Source organism: Nanorana parkeri, unplaced genomic scaffold, assembly GCF_000935625.1.
Source record: "Nanorana parkeri isolate BGI_ZX_2015 unplaced genomic scaffold, ASM93562v1 scaffold1216, whole genome shotgun sequence".
NCBI classification, from domain to species: domain Eukaryota; kingdom Metazoa; phylum Chordata; class Amphibia; order Anura; family Dicroglossidae; genus Nanorana; species Nanorana parkeri.
The window spans coordinates 446,251-455,282 of NW_017307484.1; the positions used below are offsets into that span (position 1 = coordinate 446,251).

General features: G+C 38.6%; 1 protein-coding gene across 1 annotated transcript in view; it reads right to left on the reverse strand.

The window, feature by feature from the left end:
- Positions 1–6,416, reverse strand: part of GPR182 (G protein-coupled receptor 182) — an 8,693-nt gene extending 2,277 nt beyond the window's left edge. Inside the window, exon 1 of the mRNA XM_018568608.1 lies at positions 6,191–6,416. The gene's annotated coding sequence lies outside the window, so the exon portion shown is untranslated. The remainder of the gene's footprint in view (positions 1–6,190) is intronic.
- Between the last annotated feature and the right edge of the window lie 2,616 nt (positions 6,417–9,032).

Consider the following 9,032-nt stretch of genomic DNA (forward strand, 5'->3'; position numbering starts at 1 on the left):
TGTATGTATGTATGTGGACCCTATACACTTTAATAGGAACACTTAAAAAATGTCTGTAACGCACCTAACAACCGTTTCCTTCTCTTAGTAACTAGCTTTTTATTGACTAAAAGACTCAAGAATCCCATGAAACTTACAAACCAAGGCTTTTATTTGCAAAATACCTACTCAGCAGTACAGAGATTTCTTGTTTTTTGTTTAACAAATTATCTCTCTTGTATGGGTATCCAGTTTACAAATACAGTGCCTGTACAAATTAAATTACCCATGAAAATTTAACCTGAAGTAGAGGATTTCACCATTCATATACTGAACTGGCATGCTACAGTCAAAAAAATAATTTTACCATGAATATAGTACTTTTTTAGGACCAACCTCCTCTATGATCTCAAACGTATCATGGTCTTTCTCCAAGGCAGGTAGACATCCGCATATACCACAAAAAGCTTTTACTACCGTTAAAAGGTAGGAGGGTTCCCCATCCCTAATCACCATAAGTACAGCAAAGTCATGCAAATTGCTCAATTAACATTAGTCAACACAGGTAAAAAGGTCCTCTGGTGGGTGAATACGGAATCCTCCTTGCACCTGCAAATCACCCTTGCACCTGCAAATCACCCTTGCACCAGACTACTTCTCCCAATAACTTTCTATTCACTAAGCTTTTAGCAATTGATATGCCTAACACTGTAAACACTGTCTAGCTTTTGCTTCATACTTGAACTGGGAGAACTTCTTGTGGTGGATTGGAAGATGGTTACCTAATTTGCTAGGCCCTCTAATAAGAGTTTGTCTAATCTGTAAGTGAGATTTCCCCTGACTTACGATCTTTTTCAAATATTTCACTTTTCCATGCTTCTAACTAGAAAAAGGCTAATACGTTTTTAAAAAAAATATATATTTGCCAATACAATGACAGGTCCTCTTTATAGAGATATCAGGGGGTCTGAGAGCCCTAATATCACCTAGGGACCCCCAAAGAAGCTGTAGAAGCAGAGATCTATTGCAGCTGGAGAAATGCCAGGCTGAAGGCGGAAGTAATGCAATACACGCCACTTCCGCATTCAGAAATCAGAGGGGAGCTCGGCAAGTGTGCTGATCTCCTTCCGCTCCCAGTATAGAGAACCACAGTGCCGGTCCTGGGCCAGCATGGGGGACAGCGGCACCTGGAATAGCGGTGGGAGGCACACTCCTCTGCACCATTAAAGTGATCGGGTGGCTGTAGAGCCGCCCGAACGCTTGTATGTAACAGCCATTACCAGTTATTTAAAACGTTTACTGTGTCCTGCTAGCACGTGCGAGCAGAAAAAAAAATGCTATACATACAAGGCGAAATGCAGTAAAGCACTTATCCTCTGTTGGTTTATATACAATAGGCGGATGACAAGTAGTTCAAACTGGGAAATCCCAGTAAAGTTCGAGAAGTGCGCGGTCATTTGGCATGAACCACATAGGTATCTGCTGTCAGCACTACTTAGGCTGTCATCCTGTTATTATTGTTTTTAACAACAGGGGTCAGGATATACCATAGTTTAGTTAAAAAAAACTGCAAACATTTGTGAATACCTAACACATCTTTCTTTGTCTTAAATAGACATATAGGTATAGCAAAGGACAATACTTCAAGATATTTTTTGTGTAGTAAGGGGTCATTGGATGACTGGACATTTATTATGTAGATATTTTTATGTAGAAAGCCAAATAAAGAGAGATTGTAAAATTTACATGTGTACAAACTATCTTGTGCAGCAACAGTTGCGCATTATTACATACATAAACAGCAATTTTCTATATCTAAAGGTTCTCGTACGAAACATGTCAGACAATACAAGTGACTGTGCTGCAATAAAGTGACAATCTCGGGGTACACAAGATCCTGGACCTTGCAAGATGGACAGGTTGGATTAAAGCAAGGTCAAGTATTTTTACAGCTAACTTGACTTTTTGACCTATCTTGTGGTTAGTTTCCTCTGTACAGGGGTGCAGGTACACTTAAATACTAGACCACACGGGGACTCATACACACACATGCACAACAGACACACACAGACACACAAAGGTTGAACTTGATGGACCTTTTTTCAACCTCAAATACTATGTGACTATGAAAAAAATATAGGGAAGTAACTCCAAAGTACAAGGTATTTAAATATATACGTTATGTAATTTTTCCATTAAATAAAGCTTTAGCAAACTGTATATTTTGAGCTTTTTACATTCCCTGAATAACTTTAATCCGATTCATTGAGGATTGAGAAGTGCATTGTGAAATATTTCTTTTCATTATTATTGATTATTATATTGTAATCGGAGTCACATTCACTATACTTGTTGATATGCACATGCATACTTACCAACTGTCATGGATTTCCTTGGACAAGGTCTGTCCCAGCAGCCCTACCCTGTTACGTTGTGCCCACAGCTAATTCATATGCTGCATTCACATAGTGCTGCATTCACATGAAAATCCAGTAAAAGTGTATTAATATGCAAATCATATACAGGGTGGCCTGTTGTATTGTGGGGGCGGGGCAGTGCCTCCTTAGTGGGTGAAGCTGGGTACTGGTCTGATGCTGGAGCAGTGATGAGAAGAAGAAGCAGTGAAAGATCTGGTGAGAAGGAAAGAGCTGAGATGTTTCTCACCCACACTGTGCAGCCATACAGACACTGGGTCACTGGGGGTCCTCAGTGGGTCCTCTGTGTGGGGGAGGCAAAGAAGGGCTAGCCATTTTAGGATGGAGGTGGAGGTTCTATTATTCCACTTAGACCAACTTTGGGGTGTATTTTCTCCCAATAACCAGCAGTAAGGGGCACAAAATTGCTTATCACTGCACTCTGTAGACAGTGCTGTATGTTACATAATGCTGACCCTTTCTCTGCATTCACTATGTTGTACATTATACTCCTGACCCCTGCACTGAATTCACTATGTTGAATATTATACTGCTGGTCCTTGCATTTACTATGTTGTACATTATACTATTTTATACTCTTGATCCTTGCTCTGTATAAGCTAGGTTGTATGTAAATCATCCTGTACATAGTTTTTTTTAAATTACATTGTACAGAAGGTTAAAGATATGCCTCTCGTAGAACTACGCCCATTTAAATCAATTCCCTGCCCCTAATTATAGAACATTGTTAGTCTACAATGGCTTGCTAGATGCACACCCAAAAAAGCTGACCCTGGAAATAATTTTTAAATATGTGTGTAGTGGCTTGGTTAAAGTAGATGTGGAACTTTCTGGACAAACATGGAATCGAAGATGAGAATGTCAGAGGACAAACTGGTCTGATCATTTGGTGAAATAAGGTCTAGTGCAGAGATAGCCAAACCACAGCCCTCAAGTTGTGGAACTAAAAGTCCCATAAGGCATTAAAAAACTTTGACAGCCAGAGGCATGACTTCCAGATGCATAAGGGGATTTGTAATTTCACCACAGCTTGAGGAACAAAGTTTAGCATCCTGTGGTCTACTTGGTTTGAGTCATGTGCTGTTTGTTTGTTTATCTTTAAGCTCCCAACTGGTTCTTCCAAGTGTAAACCCCTCATGCCTCTATCATAGGCCATCCTAGGTACACATCTCTTTAGAACTGGTGTGCTCTACCCATTTCAAATTGTTATCAACAGTTACAAAATGTAGGTTCGCTCAAATCTAAAATACATGTTATTTAAACTATCAGTAACCATTTTCCACAACCGGAGACCACTAAAATAAGTGTGTTGAAACATAAACTGAAGAAGTGTACTAGTATTGTTATCAGTATTCATATGTAGCGTATAAATCAACCCATCCTCTGTGTAAATATCATCACTATAGATGGAGGATGTAAAACATTCCATATGTAGAAAAGATTACACAAATTTCAAAAGGAAGATGAAAACATTTCCTGTTGATTGATATCTGTTCAGTACTTAGAGGGTTATTTTTACAAACATTCCACAGTGAGAGGTCAGACCCTCTATCTGAGCTTTATGGAGTGCAAGGGAAATGCGAAGAAGTATTTAACAAGAGAGAGATCTGTGGACCCACAATAGCCTAGTTATACACAAGTACATGCTACTTCAGAAGATTTTGTTTTCATAATAGTAAATAATTCCTATTATTATACCGTAATATATACAGTATGCAGTGACCTCTTTGAAACACATGATTACTTATATAAATATATAGATATATGCATCATGCATGGTACTATATTTCAAGTCTAACAGCTATGTAAGCTTTGTAGCTCTATCTACAAATAACATTTATTGTTGTACTAGAAGTCAAGGGTGAGTGCTGTACTGATAACACAGGAGGACAACCTGTGGATTTCCGGCTGCTGTTGTATTACAAATACTGTGACCCACCAGAATCAGTGAAAACTGAGTTTAGATGATCAGTAATAGTGTCTTGAATAACAAGCAAATTCTACCAATCCACTTTCTTTGCCGTGGGAATAGAGATCATAGGAAAATTATTGATTTGATAATTAGCACTTTTTTTCTTAAACAATAAAACCTATTTAAGTATAATCATATTTGCCAATTACATATATGGGTTATGATTTTTTTTAATTATGCACAGTGACTATATCAGTCTGCTCTGGCTGATTGAAAAGAGAGAACTGCCTATGTGTCAAATTCATTTTTTCTCTCTGCAGGTTTAGCTTATCTAAACCCAAACACAAAAAATGCAATATATTGCAGATTTCCAGTCCATGGATGTGGGGGCTGCATTAGTTTCCCTTTTTCAGGCATTTCTTTTCTCTTTATTTTCACCTGGTGATCCTGCCAGTAACACACTTCCTGCCCTATAGTAGCAATGCTCCCTTATATACTATATTTAAGGAGGGACAGCAGCGTCGTCACCCCAGGCTGCAATCCTAATTTGGACTACACATACCTGTACCCCTCCACATCTCCATTACATAAGAGGTAAGTGTTCAGTAATTGCATGCTTTTTCTGGGTTAGTAACGAAAAGTATTGAAGCCAGAGACTGCCAGGTAACTAGCACGTTTCGCATGGGGATCAGCAATGGAGGCCTATATAAACTTGAAACATATTTTTACAGAGAGAATTTGTTACAAATATACACAGTAGGGGGAATTTATCACAACTGGAGCAGACAGAATCTGGAGAAGTTGCCCATGGCAATCAATCATATTCTATCTTAAATTTTGAAAGCTTAACAGAACAAACTGAAGAGAGAAGCAGATTGCTTACTATGGACAACTGCTCCAGTTTTGATACATTCCACCCAATACATTGTAAAATAATTGGCCTTTAGACAAAAACACATATAAACCGATATATAGGTTTAAAGTTTAGACTGTAGTAAAAAAAATGCATAAATAGTGATTGTGTCCCTTGCTTTTTTTTAATTAACAATTATTAAAAATAAGAAAAAATATATTATATAAATATATTTAAAGCAAAGAATAGTCATTACTAGGGATGCATCGATACCAAGTACTGTACTTGGTACAAGGACATGTACAGATACTTTCGAGCTCCAAGACTAGACTAGAGAAAAATTCAAAAGTTAGGAGTCAGCGGTCATTGGTAAGGAGCACGCAGAGCTCCTGGGATTTGTACATTTCTGTTTTATTGTATGATTTTGTTTTTATAAATATAAATAAGTGATACACCGATACCATTTTTCAAGTACAAGTACTGATACTTGCCCAAGTACTTACAGACACAAGTACTGATACATTTTTGATTATTGTCATGTGACAGTTTTCCGAAAACAATACAGACTAATGATTTCAGGACAGTGGTGGAGCGCCAGGGCCAGGTCCCAGCTGCAAACTCCGCAACCCTGGTAGTTCTCATGAAAATGCCAAGTATCGGCACTGGTACTTGAAAAGTATCGGTGCATCCCTAGTCATTACTGTTCAACATTTTGCAGATTTCTGTAAATTAGCAAATTTGTTATTATCAATGTTTGCCCTCATCTGAAAACACAGTGCTATGCATGATACAGGTATACAATTTAGGAACATTAGGATTAAATTGTGTAAACCACCTTCAACATGAAGTGTCAAAAGGTATTAGAACATAAGCAGTGTCCATGCGGCATAATGTTCCACCTGTCTAGGTAGTTTAACAAGTAATAGTCTATATTAAGAACTGAGTCTGATATATCCATCTTGTAGCCTGTGCTCTGTGCACGGTAAGAGTACGATGGAAAAGTTTTCTTACCTGCAAGTAAGTTGTGGAAATTGCCTGCGATGTAGTGAATTCCTTTCCCAGCTGTTAGTGGAGATTCTCTGCTGCAAGTGACATGAGCTATTTTACACTTGCTAGTACCATTCGCTTTCAGGAAATGATCCTGTATATCCTGAAGCTGCAATCATTGCTGTGGCTCTTGCTACCCAGGACATCCTCTTATGCAAACTCAAACACCTTCTAAGATTCTCGAGCCCCTAAGTGGATCGGTCCCTTTGTCCTGAAAGGCATGAATGCAGCAAAAAGGAATCTCTAAATAAATAAGTCTTTCCTTTCTCCCATGGCGCACATAAAAATACAGGGGTTATTTATTTTCATTCTTGCTATAGCTTACTCGTGTGATTAACACATTGGCTTGAGTTTTCAAGCTGTGAGAATTACTGTACGGCGCAGTGCAAATATTTTACTAGATATTTCAAAGCACATTTGAATTGCTCCATAAGACAGGGGTTAAGCAGAGTTTGCAGATCGTAAATATGTATATATTTTTTTTCGTTTTGGAGAGAGGTCATGTTCAAATTCTGAACCTTCCCGATATAATAGATTTAAACATAATGGCTTGCTTATATAACTATAATAATTAAAACCGACATTATGACACAAGGATGCAATCAGTACTTCTTTAATGGGAATTATGTGCATCCTCTGTGGCAAATGTTAGATAGAATACCTTTAGAATACATATATAATGCAGGAAAGAGAATTATATTCATGGTAAGGTCTTGGTAAGCAAGAATACTAGGAGTAGTAAACCTAAACGCAGAGATAAGGTAACAATGCTATTGAGACCACAATGACTAAAAGGAATATGCATAATTTAGCATTTATTTAACCAGTTGGCATTCGCGGTGTTAAACCCCCTTCCCATCCAGGCCATTTTTCAGTATTCAGCGCTGCGGTACTTTGACTGACATTTATTCCGTCATGCAGCGCTGTACTGAAATGAATTTTATACCCTTTTTTGGGGACAGATAGAGCTTTCTTTTGGTGGTATTTATTCACCACTGGGGGTTTTATTTTTTTACTATATTAAGGAAAAATTACCGAAATTTAAAAAAAAAAACAGTTTCCCCTATATTAAATGATAAAACATTTATTATTACCCAATTTTTTGGTAAAATATAAAAGATGGGGTCACGTCGGGTAAAAAGACACTAAACATGTCAAGCCTTAAAATTGCGTGCGCGCGCGAAACCTCAAAAAACGATAATACCCAAAATTGGCCATAGGCGACGCTTTAAAAGCTGTTACCGCTCATCAGTTTAGTGTTATCAGTGATTGATGGCCCTAAAATGATTGCTCTCCCTGCGACGTTCGCGGCGATATGTAACATGTGTAGCGCATGTGTGGGCGAAAAAACAAGCACATATAGACGATCGGCGGGCTATGGAGCCACCGATCGTCTATATGTGAAACACCCGGTAACGGGTGTTTGCATTGGTCGGGTCTTTTCTGCCCGTGCGTGCCCGCTAGGGGGTGCGCGTGAGCAGAAAAAAAATGCCGTCTGGCGACGGCAACCCGCCAATGCAGCAGTGCCATCCGTCCGTTTTTTTTACAACGGGCGGACGGCAAGTGGTTAATAATGATTGGCTAATCAATTGGAAGTGCTCTGAAATAAAGCATCACCCACAGGATCGTCCCCCCTATATTCAATTTATATAATTTCAGCTATATTATATCTATCCATCATAATCCTGGAGGTTGTAAAATGTTGTTCAGCTTCCTGTTGATCTTCAGATACAAGTATGGAACTTGACATTGGTCCTGAACCTCGATATTATCAGGATAGTCAGATGATCATCTTTTAGCATACAGTAGATGGGACAAGTCTTTATTTCAAGGCCTTTATTTAAAACTGTGACATGCACTGCCTGGCCAAAAAAGTCACCACCTGGATTTAGCTACGAAAATAGATAAGAGACTTCCACTGGATAATTAGTATAGGTGCAGCAACATTATGTCCCCAAAAATTAGGTCAACTGTCTTCCTAGATATACTAAATGATTGGGTTTTTCCATCAATTAATTTTTTTCTTCCCTGATGGCACCGACATATTCCAAAATTCCAGGATTCATGGGGCTCAAATTTTGAAAGAGTGGTTCAGGAAGCATGAGACATCATGTTCACACATGGATTAGCCACCACCTTAACCCCATTGAGAATCTTTGAGATGTACTGGAAATGACTTTACACAGTGGTCCAACTCTCCCATCATCACTACAAGATCTTGTGTGCTGGAGACGGCTTTATGCAGTGGTCTGACTCTCCCATCATCACAACAAGATCTTGTGTGCTGGAGACGGCTTTAAGCAGTGGTCTGACTCTCTCATCATCACTAAAAGATCTTGGTGAAAAATGTTGTGAAATTGCAAAAGCTTTTCAAAGTGATGCCACGGCAAATGCGTGTCGTAGTCAAAGCTAAAGGCAGTCCAATGAAATATTAGAGTGTGACTTTTTGGTCAGGCGGTGTATATATTCTATAATATTGAATTTGATTATACCAGTGTTTCTTAATGAAAGATTAGTATACCCAGGGGTTCTTCTGCCAAGTTCAGGGAGCACATCTGAATGAATTCAGATTAGGAGTTAAATTTCTGAAAACTGCAAATAACTCTTCATGTGGGTAAGAGTAAAAATATTTTAGCTGTTCGAAATATAACCAATCAGGAAGAAGACACATGCACTATTAGGAGCATATCCATATGCAAAAGTGTGATAACAGATTTACACTTGGAGGTAGTGAGCAATTGAAGAATATTAAGAAACACCGGGTGACACAGTTGCAGTCATTTTTGACCCCTTAAAGTAACTCGCC